The 15,490-nt window shown below is 44.3% G+C and overlaps 1 long non-coding RNA gene across 1 annotated transcript; it reads right to left on the bottom strand.

Annotated features, from left to right (window-relative positions):
- Positions 1 to 746: 746 nt before the first annotated feature.
- On the bottom strand, positions 747 to 14,433 carry LOC140189963 (uncharacterized). Its single transcript, XR_011883517.1, has 3 exons — positions 14,154 to 14,433; positions 3,862 to 3,949; positions 747 to 909 (listed from the first exon to the last, which is right to left on the bottom strand). It is a non-coding gene; the product is annotated as an uncharacterized lncRNA (long non-coding RNA).
- Between the last annotated feature and the right edge of the window lie 1,057 nt (positions 14,434 to 15,490).

The following is a 15,490-nucleotide window of genomic DNA, read 5'->3' as shown; positions in this document are numbered from 1 at the left end:
ATGTTACACTATTAAATGGTTTTTCTAGTATAATATGGTAGACTCTTGGTGTGGGCACGTGGCCAAGTGGTTAAGACATTGGACTAGCGACCTGAAGGTTGTGAGTTCGAGCCCCAGCCGAGGCAACACATGTTGTGTCCTTTGAGCGAGGCACTTAATCACACACTGCCCTGCGACGACACTGGTGCCAAGCAGTATGGGTCCTAATGCCATTCCTTTGGACAACATTGGTGTCGTGGAGAGGAGAGACTTGCAGCATTGGCAACTGCTGGTCTTCTATACAACCTTGCCCAGGCCTGCGCCCTGGAGAGTGAAGACTTTCCAGGCGCAGATCCATGGTCTCCCAAGATTAACGGGTGCCTTTTTATGGTAGACTCTTGACCTCACAATCTATCTCAATATGATCTTGCATTTTATTGTTTACATGCATTGAAGTTTCTCTGTAGCTGTTTAGCATTAACTTGCATGGATATTCGTTATCTTGTTTTATCTCATTGCTCTGCATGAAGATTTGATCTGTATGATCAAACAGTATGCAAAGCAAGCAACACACTCAAAGTTGCTTGAATTTCCAACGTCTGCAGAACTCCTCTAGTATGCAAAGCAAACTCTTCACTATATTTCAATGTGTAGAACAATACAAACCAACATAACAATACCAAAAGCCATTTGCCAAATCTTCAGCCCTTACATTTGAACCACACCTAGTACATTCAAATTATTTATTCAAATATTGAACACAGCACTAACTCATAAAACAACCTTCAACCATCACACAGTTTACGACCACTGGGTCAATTATGAATCCCATAAGCCATCTCTTGAAATTCAAAGTAGAATAGCTATCAAAGTAGGTACATTTTCAACCTTGAGATTCTTCTCCCAGCAGGCAGCAATGAAACAAAGAACCTGAAAGAGCCCATTAAAAAAAGACTGTCACATACTCAATGTGTAGAGAGAAAAAACAAATCATGCAAACAATAATCCCAAGCAAATAGGGTTATGAACTGGTTCACAAAGAGAATCCACCCACAGACCCTTAGTTCAATGCAGAGCAGAGCTGTGAGTTGAGAAGGAATTACTTTAGCCAGAGTGGTGAATCAGGTAACTGTGCAGGCCAAATCTTTGGCTATTTAAGGCAGAGGTTGATAGATTCTTGACTAGTCAGGACATGAACAGGGCAAACACGAAGAAATCTGCAGATGCTGGAAATTCAAGCAACACACACAAAAAATGCAGGGGTGAATGCAGCAGGGCTGGCAGCATCTATAGGAAGAGGTACAGTCGACATTTCGGGCCGAGACCCTTCGTCAGGACTAACTGAAAGAAGAGATAGTAAGAGATTTGAAAGTGGGAGGGGAAGGGGGAGATCCGACATGATAGGAGAAGACAGGAGGGGGAGGGATGGAGCTAAGAGCTGGAAAGTCGATTGGCAAAAGGGATACAAGGCTGGAGAAGGGAGAGGATCATGGGACGGGAGGCCTAGGGAGAAAGAAAGGGGGAGGGGGGAAAGCCCAGAGGATGGGCAAGGAGTTCTAGTGAGAGGGACAGAGGAAGAAAAAAGAAAAAAATAAGTAAGGGATGGGGCACAAAGGGGAGGTGGGGCATTAACGGAAGTTAGAGAAGTCAATGTTCATGCCATCAACAGAAGTTAGAGAAGTCAATGTTCATGCCATCAACAGAAGTTAGAGAAGTCAATGTTCATGCCATTGATATAGGGAGAAGGCAGGCAATTGGGGCTGAGAGGAAAATTGGATCAGCCATGATGAAATGGCGGAGCTGACTCGATGGGCCAAATGGCCTAATTCTGCTCCTGTATCTTACAATCTGATATATTCAGAGCAAAAAGATTGCATGGGACAAAACTGGTTCTCCAAAAGATCAGAACAGTAATCCATGAGTGGTGCCAAAAGAGATGGGTGAGATTTTCAGTGGCGTTTTCAATTCTGTACGTACTCAGGAAATGGAAACAGAGTCTACAGAAGCAAGGCGAAGTGGCAGCGAGGTCATTGGCTCCACACAGATTACAGGGGAGCAGGTGTTCACTGTCTTGAAGCAAACTTGGGTGGATAAATCCCCAGGGCCAGACAAGGTTTTTCCTCAGACCCTCTGGCAGACATCCTACCCTGCAAAAACTCATTTCAGGGAGGTAGCACCATCAATTTGCGGGAGACTCCCAGAACTTCCAGGAGAGGTGGGATGTCTGCAATAGAGTAGCTCCTTAGCAGCTAGCCAGCTAGTTTAAATAATGTTAGCTATGCCAATGAACGAATGACACCTGTTAAACTCACCTCAACATGTCTTTTACAGTCTTAACCCACTATGGGCAATAGAAAAGTCACTGTTGCGAACAGTGCAGCGAGCAACACTGTCATTATTTTGACCCCTATTAGGCAGGGGTACACTTTAGTGTAGTCTGGGGTGACGTACGTTTTATATTTTCTTTTTTTGGAACACCCTGCCACTCTGACTTTTTTTGGAACTCTCTCGCTCTTACTCTTGCTCTCGCTCTCTCCCTATGGCGCGCATGCGTGCTCTCTCGCTCATGGTCACTCTCTCTCGCGCTTGCTTTCTTGCTCTCACTCGCTCTCGCGCTTGCTTTCTTGCTCTCACACTCTCACTCGCTTTCTCGCTCTTGCTCTCGCTTTCTTGCTCTCACTCTCTCGCGCTTGCTTTCTCGCTCTCTCTCTCGCGCTTGCTTTCTCGCTCTCTCTCACTCGCTTGCTTTCTCGCTCTCACTCTCTCGCGCTCGCTTTCTCGCTCTCACTCTCTCGCGCTTGCTTTCTCGCTCTTGCTCTCACTCTCTCTCTCTCACTCGCGTGTTCTCTCGCACTCACTCCCAAAAAAAATCAATTTCCAGGACATTGTATATAATTTGCGGGCGACTCCCGGGACTTCCGGGAGAGATGGGATGTCTGCTGTGGTACGCAAGTACAGAAACTGCAGGGGCCCTAGCAGAGATATTTAGATCATACTTAGCAACAGGTGAGGTGCCAGAGGATTGAAGGATGTTGTTCGCCATTCAAGAAAGGCTCTAAACATAAACCAGGAAATTATGAGAGACTGAGCAGGTGAGACTGACACCAGTAGTGGGAAAGTTATTAGAAGGTATTCTAAGGGACCAGATATATGAATGTTTGGATAGACATGGACTGATTAAGGATAGTTAGTATGAGCTTTGTGTGTGGTAGTTCACATTTAACCCATCTTATAGAGTTTTTGAAGAAGTTGCCAGGAAGCTTGATGAAGGTAAGGCAGTGGATGTCGTCTACATGGATTTTTAGCAAGGCATTTGACAAAATCCCGCATGGCTCAGTCGCTCAGTCTATAAAATGAGGCAATAAAATGGATCAGACATTGACTTTGTGGAAGAAACCAGAGAGTGGCAGTAAATGGTTGCCTCTCTGCCTGGAGGCCTTTGACTAGTGGAGTGCTGCAGGGATTGGTGCTGGGTCATTGTTGTTTGTCGTAAGTCAATAAGACCAAAAACATAGGAGCCAAATTAGGCCAATCAGCCCATCGAGTCTGCTCCACTATTCCATCTTGGCTGATCCCGGATCCCACAACCCCATATGCCTGCCTTCTCACTATAAAAAAATTCCTCCTTACCTCTGTTTTAAAAGGTCACCCCCACAATTTTGAGGCTATGCCTTCTAGTTCTGGACACCCCCAACATAGTAAACATCCTCTCCACATCCACCTTATCTAGTCCTTTCAACATTCAATAAGTTTCAGTGAGATCCCCCCCACATTCTTCTAATTTCCAGTGAGTACCAGCCCATGGGAGATTTTAACTCCAAAGGTGGACAGGAAAGGGACCATAGGATTAGGGGAGAAAAATGAAAATGGAGAAAGGCTTACTGATTGGTGTGTCAGAAACAACCAAGTGATCACCAATACTTGGTATAAAAATCGTCCACGTAGATTGTGTACTGTACTTGGATTAGCCCTGGAGATAGAACAAGGAATCAAATAGATTTCATTACCATCAATGAACGCTTTAGAAATAATATCACAAATTCTAACGCCTACCCAGGAGCAGACTGTAGTTCAGATCATCATCCAGTAATAGCTACCATTAAAACAAAATTAAAGAAACTGAAATGTGGAAAAAAGAGAAAGTATATGTTGGGAGAATTTAAAAATGATAGCATACTTAAGTAACAACTCAAAACAGCTGTAGAAGAACACCTCAACGAAAACAAAACAACACCTATTTGGGACAGATTTAAATATGCTATACAGCAATCAGCAGAGGAGATAATCCCAGTACAAGAAATCCAACACACCATCAAGGGGTGGATAACCAAAGAAATTTTAAATCTGATGGAACGAAGAAGGGTAGTGAAGAGTAATGAAGTGTAATACACAGAGCTAGACAGACAGATCAGACAATTGTGCGATATTGCAAAGGAAGAATGGCTGAATCAAAAATGCAATGAAGTAGAAGGCCATATTAACAACAGCAAAGAAATGCACAAGAAAATTACTGGAATTAAGAAAACCTCCTTTACAGGATGCATAAGATCAGCAGACGGATCCATACTAACAGATCCAGATAAACAACACACATAAAAGTTGCTGGTGAACGCAGCAGGCCAGGCAGCATCTATAGGAAGAGGTGCAGTCGACGTTTTGGGCCGAGACCCTTCGTCAGGACTAACTGAAGGAAGAGTGAGTAAGAGATTTGAAAGTGGGAGGGGGAGGGGGAGATCCAAAATGATAGGAGAAGACAGGAGGGGGAGGGATGGAGCCAAGAGCTGGACAGGTGATTGGCAAAAGGGATATGAGAGGATCATGGGACAGGAGACCCAGGGAGAAAGGGGGAGGGGGGAAAGCACAAAGGATGGGCAAGGGGTATAGTGAGAGGGACAGAGGGAGAAATAGGAGAGAGAGAAAGAATGTGTGTATAAAAGTAAGTAACAGATGGGGTACGAGGGGGAGGTGGGGCATTAACGGAAGTTAGAGAAGTCAATGTTCATGCCATCAGGTTGGAGGCTACCCAGACAGAATATAAGGTGTTGTTCCTCCAACCTGAGTGTGGCTTCATCTTGACAGTAGAGGAGGCCGTGGATAGACATATCAGAATGGGAATGGGACGTGGAATTAAAATGTGTGGCCACTGGGAGATCCTGCTTTCTCTGGCAGACAGAGCTTAGGTGTTCAGTGAAACGGTCTATCTACAGCCTCCTGTAAGGATCTCGGCCCAAAATGTCGACTGTACCTCTTCCTGCAGATGCTGCCTGGCCTGCTGCGTTCACCAGCAACTTTTATGTGTATGGCTTGAAATTCCAGCATCTACAGATTTCCTCGTGTTTGCGAGATCCAGATAAAGTATGTGAGAGATGGATTCAGTATATAGAGCAGCTTTTTGAAGATAATAGAGGGGAACCCCCAGTATTAAACACCCTAATTCTGGCCCACCTATTACCAAAGAAGAAATAACTAAAACATTGAAAAGCATGAAACATGGTAAAGCCACTGGACCTAATGAAATTTCAGTGGAAATGATACAAGCCCTAGAAGATCTGGGCACAGATATTCTTTTTGAACTGCTTAATGGCATATATGAGTCTGGTGTATTACTTGACGATCTCTTGAAATCAGTATTTATAACTCTGCCAAAAATTCCGGGAACTATTGACTGCGAAAATTATAGAACAATCAGTCTTATGAGTTACATAATAAAGATTTTGTTGAGAATTGTTCTGAGTCAAATTAAAAACAAGTTAAGACCAGAAACTTCTAAACTACAATATGGGTTTACTGAGGATAGAGGAACTAGGAACACAATTTTCATACTATGAATGCTTTCAGAAAGGGCAATTGAATATCAAAATGATGTCTTTTTATGTTTTATTGATTTCACTAAAGCATTCGACAAGGTGTAACATGAAAAATTATTTCAAATTCTCACCAAACTAAACATTGACGGAAGGGACCAACAATTGCTTCAAAATTTATATTGGAATCAAACGGCGGTGGTAAAAATTGATGATAATATAAGCAGTTGGACTAAAATTCAAAGAAGAGTTAGACAGGGATGCGTTGCCTCACCAGAATTATTTAATAACTATAGTGAAATGTTTACCAGAGAAATAGAAGACCTAGATGGGATAAAAATTGGAGGTGTCAACATCAACAATATAAGATATGCAGACGATACCACCCTAATAGCAAGTGCTGCAGAAGACCTACAAATCCTCCTAGGCAAAGTAGTACAAACAAGTGCAGATTTTGGTCTAACCATCAACTGTAAAAAAAATGAAATGTATGGTAATATCAAAACATCAGGATACTCCCAACTGCCAATTGTACATCCATAACCAAGAGACTGAACAAAAGACCAGCTTTAATTATCTTGCAACACACATAAAAGTTGCTGGTGAACACAGCAGGCCAGGCAGCATCCCTAGGAAGAGGTACAGTCAACGTTTCGGGCCGAGACCCTTTGTCAGGACTGCTGCATTCATCAGCAACTTTTATGTGTGTTGCTTGAAATTCCAGCATCTGCAGATTTCCTCATGTTTGCTTTAATTATCTTGGTAGTTTTATATCACAAGATACTAGAAGTAAAGTAGAAATAAAAAGAAGAATTGCCATTGCCAAAACCAACTTCCAAAAAATGAAACCCATTTTTACCAACAGACACATTTCTATGACAACAAGGCTTAGGCTACTTACATGCTACATCTGGTCAATCTTGCTGTATGCTTCCGAAACATGGACTATCACACCAGAACTCCAAAGAAACTTAGAAGCAACAGAAATGTGGTTTCTTAGAAGAATGCTGAAACTATCATATAGAGATAGGGTAACGAATGAGACAGTACTCCAACGTGCCCATACAAAAAGATCTTTATTGAGAACATTAAATGAGAGGAAACTTAAATTCCTGGGCCATGTCATCAGCAAGGGAAAAATAGAATGCCTTACAATACAACTCCAATTTTTATCCCATCTAGGTCTTCTATTTCTCTGAGAATGCCTGGAAAACGTGGTAGAGGAAGGCAAAGAAGAAAATAGAAACGTTTGTACATGGACACTGTGAAAGAACTAACGGATCTAAATGTGCGAGATATCATTGACGCTGCGAGGGATCGTTTGATGTGGAGAACCATGATTGCCCAAGCGTGTAATGCGCAAGGCACATGAAGAAGAGGAAGACAGGCCCAAAGCTGCCAAACACTCCTCGTATGTTAACCCCTTCGTTCTCAGAATCATCCTTGTGAACCTCCTCCAGACTCTCTCCAATGACAGCACATCCTTTCTGAGATAAAGGGCCCAAAACTGTTGACAATACTCCAAGTGCAGCCTGATACCATCTTATCAGCATATCCCCTTGCTTTTATATTTTTTTCCCCTTGAAATAAATGCCAACATTGCATTTGCCTTCTTTACCACAGACTCAACCTGCAAATTAACCTTCTGGGAGTCTTGCACAAGGATTCCTAAATCCCACTGCATACCTGGTGTTTGTATTTTCTCCCCATTTACACTACATTATTGTTCTTTACACCAATGTGCATTTCCCATCTGCCACATTTTTTGCCCATTCTTCCAATTTGTCTAAGTCCTTCTGCAATCACATTACTTCCTCAGCACTACCTACCTACCCCTTCACCTATCTTCGTATCATCCACAAACTTTACACAAGAACATGAGAAATAGGAGCAGGTGCAGGCCACCATTCAATAAGATCATGGCTGATCTGACCATGGACTCATCTTCACCTACCTGCTTTTTCCCCATAACCCTCAATTCCCCTACTATGCAGAAATCTATCCAACCCTGTCTTAAATATATTTACTGAGGTAGGCTCCACCGCTTCATTGGCCAGAGAACTCCACAGATTCACCACTCTCTGGGAGAAGTAGTTCCTCCTCATCTGCATCCTAAATCTGCTCCCCAAAATTCTGAGGCTATGTCCCCTAGTTCAAGTCTCACCTACCCGTGGAAACAGCTTTCCTGCCTCTGTCTTATCTATCCCTTTCTTAATTTTATATCTTTCTATAAGATCTCCTCTCATTCTTCTGAATTCCAATGACAGTCCCAGGCGACTCAATCTCTCCTCATCTCTGGAATCAACCTGGTGAATCTCCTCTGCACTGCCTCCAAAGCAAGTATATATTTCCTCAAGTATGGAGACCAGAACTGCATGCAGTACTCCAGGTGCGACCTCACCAGTACCCTGTACAGTTGCAGCATATCCTCCCTGCTCTTAAATTCAATCCCTCTAGCAATGAAGGCCAACATCCCATTTGCCTTCTCGATAGCCTGCTGCACCTGTAAACCAGCCCTTTGTGATTCATGCACAAGCACTCCCAAGCCCCTCTGCACAGCAACATGCTGCAATCTTTTACCATTTAAATAATAATCTGCTCTTCCATTTTTCTTTCTAAAGTGGAAGACCTCATATTACCAACGTTGTACTCCATCTGCCAGACCCTTGCCCACCCACTTAACACATCTATATCTCTCTGCAGACTCCTCGTATCCTCTGTACAAGCAACACACATCAAAGTTGCTGGTGAACGCAGCAGGCCAAGCAGCATCTGTAGGAAGAGGTGCAGTCGACGTTTCAGGCCGAGGCGTCGACTGCACCTCTTCCTACAGATGCTGCTTGGCCTGCTGCGTTCACCAGCAACTTTGATGTGTGTTGCTTGAATTTCCAGCATCTGCAGAATTCCTGTTGTTTGCGTTTAAATCCTCTGTACAATGTGCTTTTCCACTCAATTTAGTATCTTCAGCAAACTCAGATACACTGCACTCAGCCCCCTCTTCCAGATCGTTAATGCATATCGTGAACAGTTGCGGGCCCAGCACCAACCCCTGCAGCACACCGCTCACCACTGATTGCCAGCCAGAGTATCCCAACTCTCTGCTTTCTATTGGTTAACCAATTCTCTATCCATGCTAATACATCACCCCATCTCTATGCATCTTTATCTTATGGATAAGTCTTTTATGTGGCACCTTATCAAACACCTTTTGGAAATCCAAGTAAATAACATCCATCTGTTCCCCTCTATCCACTGCACTCATTATATCTTCATCAAACAGGACCTGCCTTTGCTGAATCCATGCTGCATCTGCCTGATGGGTCCATTTATTTCCAGACGCCTCGCTATTACTTCTTTAATGATAGCTTCAAGCAGTTTCCCATCTACAGTTAAACTAACTGGCGCACTGTTACCTGCCTTTTGCCTAAATCCTTTTTTTTTGTACAGTGACATGACATTCGCCTTCTTCCAATCTTCCAGGACGTGCCCACAGAGTCCAGAGAATTTTGGTAAATTATTACCAACGCCTCAACTATAAACTCTGTAATTACTTTCAGTTCCTTGGGATGCATTCCATCTGCACCAGGGAACTTGTCTATCTTCAGGTCCACAAGTTTGCTCAGCACCAATTCTTTAGTAATAGCTATTGTATCAGGGTCCTCATCTCTCTTCAGCATATTAGACATGTCCTTCACTGTGAAAACTGACACACAAATAGTCATTCAAAGCCTTGGCTATTTCCTTGTCACCCAACATCAATTCCCCCTTCTCGTCCTCCAAGGGAGCTAAGTTCATTTTGGCCACCCTTTTCCGCTTCATATAATTATAAAACTTTTACCATCTGTTTTTATATTTTGTGCTAGTTTATTTTCATAATCTATCTTCCCTTTCTTTATTGTTCACTTAGTGGTTCTTTGTTGCTTTCTAAAGTTTTCCCAATCTTCAACTTTCCCACTACTCTTGGTAACTTTGTACGCACGAGCTTTTAGTTTGATGCCTTCCTTTATTTCCTTAGTTATCGATGGCTGGCTCTCCCCACCCTTACTGTCCTTGCTTTTAACTGCACCCTGCAACCACGTCTCTGTATGGACACTAAATCATACGCCTTTGCCACAAGGCCATAAATTCCATTATCTACATCACTGACAAACAATGTGAAAAGTAGTGGGCCCAATACTGACCCCTGAGGAACACCGCTAGTTACTGGCAGCTAACCAGAACGGCCCCCTTTACTGTCTTCTTTCTGCCATTCCTCTATCCATGCCAGTATCTTTCCGCCATTCCCCTATCCATGCCAGTATCTTTCCGCCATTCCCCTATCCATGCCAGTATCTTTCCCGTAACGCCATAGGATTTTTCTTGTCAAGCAGCCTCATTAATGGCAACTTATCAAATGCCTTCTGAAAATCCAAGTAAACGTCTCTCCTTTGTCTATCCTGCTTGTTAATTCCTTGAAGAACTCTAACAGATTTGTCAGGCAAGATTTCCTTTACAGAAACCATGCTGACTTTTGACTTATTTTATCATTACTCTCCATGTATCCCAAAACTTCATCCTGAATAGTAGACCAACACTTTCCCAACCACTGAGTTCTGGGCCAACTGGTCTATAATTTTCTTTCTTTTGCCTTCCTCTCTTCCTAAAGAGTGGAATGACTCTAGCAATTTTCCAGTCCTCTGGGACCATGCCAGAAGCAAGTGGACATTATCTATCCTGCGCCTTGTGAACTATTCCCAGAAACTTTAGCAACCTCTCTTCTGCCATCATCCCTGCCAGTATCCCCCTCCAATCTACCTGGGCAAGCTCCTCTGTAATCCCCTCTATTCTATTGCGATGCTGATACATGTGAGTTATGCTTCTCTCTTTCAAATTGCACAATGAATTCAATCATGTTATGAACACTGCCTCCTAAGGGTTCCTTTATGTTAAGCTCCCTAATAAGATCTGAGTTTGGCTCAAGTACCTGCTGCTCTACAAATCCATCTCAGTGTGGACATGGTGGAGGATTACAAGTACCTGGGGATACGAGTTGACAATAAACTGGACTGGTCAAAGAACACTGAGGCTGTCTACAAAAAGGGTCAGAGCCGTCTCTATTTCCTGAGGAGACTCAGGTCCTTTAACATCTGCCGGATGATGCTGAGGATGTTCTACGAGTCTGTGGTGGCCAGTGCAATCATATTTGCTGTTGTGTGCTGGCGCAGCAGGCTGACGGTAGTAGACACCAACAGAATCAACAAACTCATTCGTAAGGCCAGTGATGTTGTGGGGATGGAACTGGACTCTCTCACGGTGGTGCCTGAAAAGAGGATGCTGTCCAAGTTGCATGGCATCTTGGACAATGTCTCCCATCCACTACATAATGTACTGGGTGGGCACAGGAGTACATTCAGCCAGAGACTCATTCCACCGAGACGCAACACAGAGCATCATAGGAAGTCATTCCTGCCTGTGGCCATCAAACTTTACAACTCCTCCCTTGGAGGGTCAGACACCCTGAGCCAATAGGCTGGTCCTGGACTTATTTCCTGGCATAATTTACATATTACTATTTAACTATTTATGCTTTTATTACTATTTATTATTTGTGGTACAACTGTAACAAAAACCAATTTCCCCCGGGATCAATAAAGTATGACTGTGACTATGACTAAAAATGTCAGATGGAATTTAACGAAGACAAGTATGAGGCGTTGCACTTTGGTAGGACCAGCCAGGGTAGGTTTTACACAGGGAACAGTCGGGTACTGAGGAGTATAGTAAAACAAAGGGATCTGGGCATACATATCCATAATTCGTGGACACAGGTAGATTGGGTCATAAAGAGATTTTTTGGCATATTAGTCTTCATAAGTCAAAGTATTAAATTCAGGAGATGGGATGTTATGTTGAAGTTGAAAAAGATATTGGTGAAGCCTAATTTGGATATTGTGTGCTACCTACCTACTTACATGAAGGATAGCAATAAGGTTGAAACAGTACAAAGAAAATTTACAAGAATGTTGCCAGGACTTGAGTTAGAGGGAAAGTCTGAGCAAGTTTGGACTTCATTCCCTAGAGTGCAGGGGAACGGGGGGAGATTTGATAGAGGCACACAATTATGAGCGGTGTTGAGAGACTGAATGCAAAAAGAGCACACAAAAAATGCTGGAGGAACTCAGCAGACCAGGTGGCAGCCACAGAAATGAACAAACAGCCATGATCACAGTGAATGGCGGTGCTGGCTCGAAGGGCCAAATGGCCTACTCCTGAACCTATTGTCTATTGTTTCAGGCAGAGACCCTTCATCAGGACTGGAAAGGAAGGCGGGGAAGATACCAGAATAAAAAGGTGGGGGGTGGGCAGGAAGGATAATCTAGATTGTGACAGGTGAAGGGAAAAGGAAAGGGCTGGAGGAGGAGGAATCTAAAGAGAGAGGAGGGTGGACCAAGGAGAAAGTAAAGAAGGAGGGACACCAGAGGAAGGTGAAAAGGTGAGAAGAAGGATGCAAGGGGGATTTTTCCACTGAGGTTGGCTGAGATTAAAACTAGAGGCATGTGTGGGGGGGAGTGAGACGGGATATGGTCCAGGATGTAGATCAATGGGACTGGGTAGAATAATAGTTCATTATGGACTAGATGGGCTGAAGGGCCTGTTTTTGTGCTGTAGTGCTCTATGACTCTATTTACCAGAACGCTGCCTGGATTAAAGAATCTAAGACCACAAGATATAGATATATTAGGCCACTTGAGTCTGCTCTGCCATTTCATCATGCCTGATCCATGTTCCCTCTCAGCCCCAATCTCCTGCCTTCTCCCCCATAATCATTCAAGCCCTGACTAATCAACAGCCTATAAACTTCCGCCAAATATACCCAGTGACTTGGCCTCCACAGCCACCTGTGGCAACGAATTCCACAGATTCTCCACTCACTGGCTAAAGAAATTCCTCCTCATTCCCCCCTTGAGAAAGGATTGAGCAAACTAAGGCTTTTCTCTCCAGAACAAAGGAAGTTGGGAGATGATTGATGGAGGAGTTTAAGATAATAAGAAGCAGGAAAACCAACAGCTTTCTCCCACGGTGGCTGTAGCTAATACCAGAGGACATCCTTTGAAATTGAGTGGAAGAATGTTTATGGGGGATGGCAGATGTAGGTGGTGAGTGACTGTGATTGTGGAGTTTATAAACCATGTTTTGTTCATTAAGTTGGAGAAAGTGCAGCAGAGATTCATAAGGACGTTACCAGGGCTTGAGTTATATAGCCTGGGACGTATCCGAATGGGAATGTGAAGCATTCCGGTTGCCATCCACTTCAACTCTGCTTCACATTCCCATTCGGAGATGTCCTCTACTGCCATGATGAGGCTAAACTCAGGTTGGAGGAGCAACACCTCACATACCATCTGGGTAGTCTACAGCCCCTTGGTATGAACACTGAATTCTCCAACTACCGGTAATTCCCTCCCCCTCCCGTCCACCATCCCAGTTTCACTCTGATCCTTCCCCCAGCTGCCTATCACCTCCCTCATGGTTCCTCCTCCTACTACCCATTGTGTTTTCCCCTATTCCTTCTTCACCTTTCCTGCCTGTCACCTCCCTGCCTCCCCTCCCCCACCCCTTTATCTTTCTCCTTACTGGTTTTTCACCTGGAACCTACCAGCCTTCTCCTTCCCCCATCCCCCACCTTCTTTATAGGGCCTCTGCCCCTTCCCTCTACAGTCCTGACGAAGGGTTCCAGACCGAAACATTGACTGATTGTTTCCACGGATGCTGCCCGACCTGTTGAGTTCCTCCAGCTTGTTGTGTTACCCAGATTTTTTTCATTTTGGATATGGACTTGGACTGTGATCATTTTTTTTCCCAGTCTTATAGTTTTTTTTTAATTCTGTTTTTCATCCAATCCTTCTTGTTGTTTTGTGTGTGTGTAGGGGTGGTGGTATTTGCGGGTTGATGTTTCTGTTCTGTTTTTGTTTGTGTTTTTTTGTGCGGGGGGGAGATTTAGGGGCTGATGATAGTGCTGCCATTCTTTTCTTTCTTGATTTTATGGCTATTTCCGAGTTGTATTCTTTGATAACAAATATACTGTGAACTTTGGTCTGTCTACGGAACGAGCTGCCAGAGGAAGTGTTTGAGGCAGATACAGCAACATAATTTAAAAGGCATTTGAAAAGTACGAGAGCAACACACACAAAATGCAGAAAGAACTCAGCAGATCAGACAGCATCTATAGAGGGGAATGTATAAAGCTAGCTGGATAGGCCAGACACAGGTTAAATGCGAACAACTGCAATCGACTCTGGCCGGCAGGGAGAAGATGGGCCGGAAGGCTGATTCCGGAGAACAGATGTAACTGCGATTGGCAGACAATAGCAAAAACCGAAGCGCAAACACCTTGCAACCACCGGAAGCTGTCGTCCTCCACGCCACCTTGACGAACTGGGAACGGGCGCCAGGATTAAAGATGGCGTCGATCGCCCTGGCAACCGCGGTGTCCAGTCGCCGCTCCTCCCACATCGCCACCTCTGCTTTCGCTCATTCTTCCGCTAGGATTCCGCGAGCGGTGGAAACCGTGCGTCCCCCTTTCCCCAAACCGGTGTTTTGGCCAATGTCCCACCATTTTGTAATTCTCCGCCTCCTCACCAGCGGTCACCTCAACGCTCCCGCTCCTTTCTCCCGCATGCGCACTAACTGCCCATTCCTCTCCTGCGATTGGTTGGCGTTAAAGGAGTTGGCGGGGCTGGCAAGCAAATGATTGGTTGCCATTTCATGAAGTGCGAGAGGGCACTGATCGCCATGTTGGTATGGGATGGGCGGTGGTTTCTATCTTTGGAAAGGCTGGTGATCGGTAGCCATCTTTGTGAAGGGTGGCCCTCCACCTCCGCCATGTTGTCTGGCAGCAGTTGCCATTTTGTCTTCTTCCCGCCCGTCACCATCTTGGTAAAGTAATTTGCTCCGGACCCAGCTTCGTATGGTGAAGGACCGGGCAACCTTTTCACACAGGAACACCTTCTCCCCATAGATTTTGGTAATATTAAATAATTACATCCTAATTCTACTAGAGGAACGCCTTCTTTCCTATCCAGGGTGGAACAGTGAGGAGTTTGTGCTGCCATTTTTGTAAAGGGAACTCCTCTCCCTCTAATCAGGAGGATTCTCGTGCAGGGAATCACCTTCCCGTTTCGGATGGGATGGTGGAGAATTAAGTCCTGGATTTTGATGGAGGAACGCCTTCTGCATCCAGAGTGGAAAAAGTTCAGGTTTGGATTGATATTTCTAAAGGAAGCTTTTCATAGTAGGAGGGCTGGGACACTATCCTGGCACCCTCTCTCTCTATTCAGGACGCGATGGTGAAGCATTGGAGCAGACATCCCACCCTGCAAAAACTCATTTCAGGGAGGTAGCACCCCCACCCCCGCAACACCATATCCACCAGCCCCCCCGCCGACCTCCAAGGGTGTATGTAATACTTTGTTTAGTGATTTTGTCTAATCTGTAAACCAAGTTGGGTATATGCAGTAAATGTGACATTAAAATATGTACTTATATTATATTATCATGTTTATTCTACTACAACTTTAAGCAAGTCTACAGGGAGTTTGGCCTCAGCAGGTAGGACATCAATAGCGTAGCTCCTTAGCAGCTGGCCAGCTAGTTTAAATAACGTTAGCTATGCTGTAATGACACCTGTTAAACTCACCTCAACATGTCTTTTACATTTTAACCCACCA

This window comes from Mobula birostris, chromosome 29 (genome assembly GCF_030028105.1).
Source record: "Mobula birostris isolate sMobBir1 chromosome 29, sMobBir1.hap1, whole genome shotgun sequence".
NCBI classification, from domain to species: domain Eukaryota; kingdom Metazoa; phylum Chordata; class Chondrichthyes; order Myliobatiformes; family Myliobatidae; genus Mobula; species Mobula birostris.
Note: the sequence above shows the minus strand (reverse complement) of the source record. Positions and strands in the feature narration are given on the sequence as shown.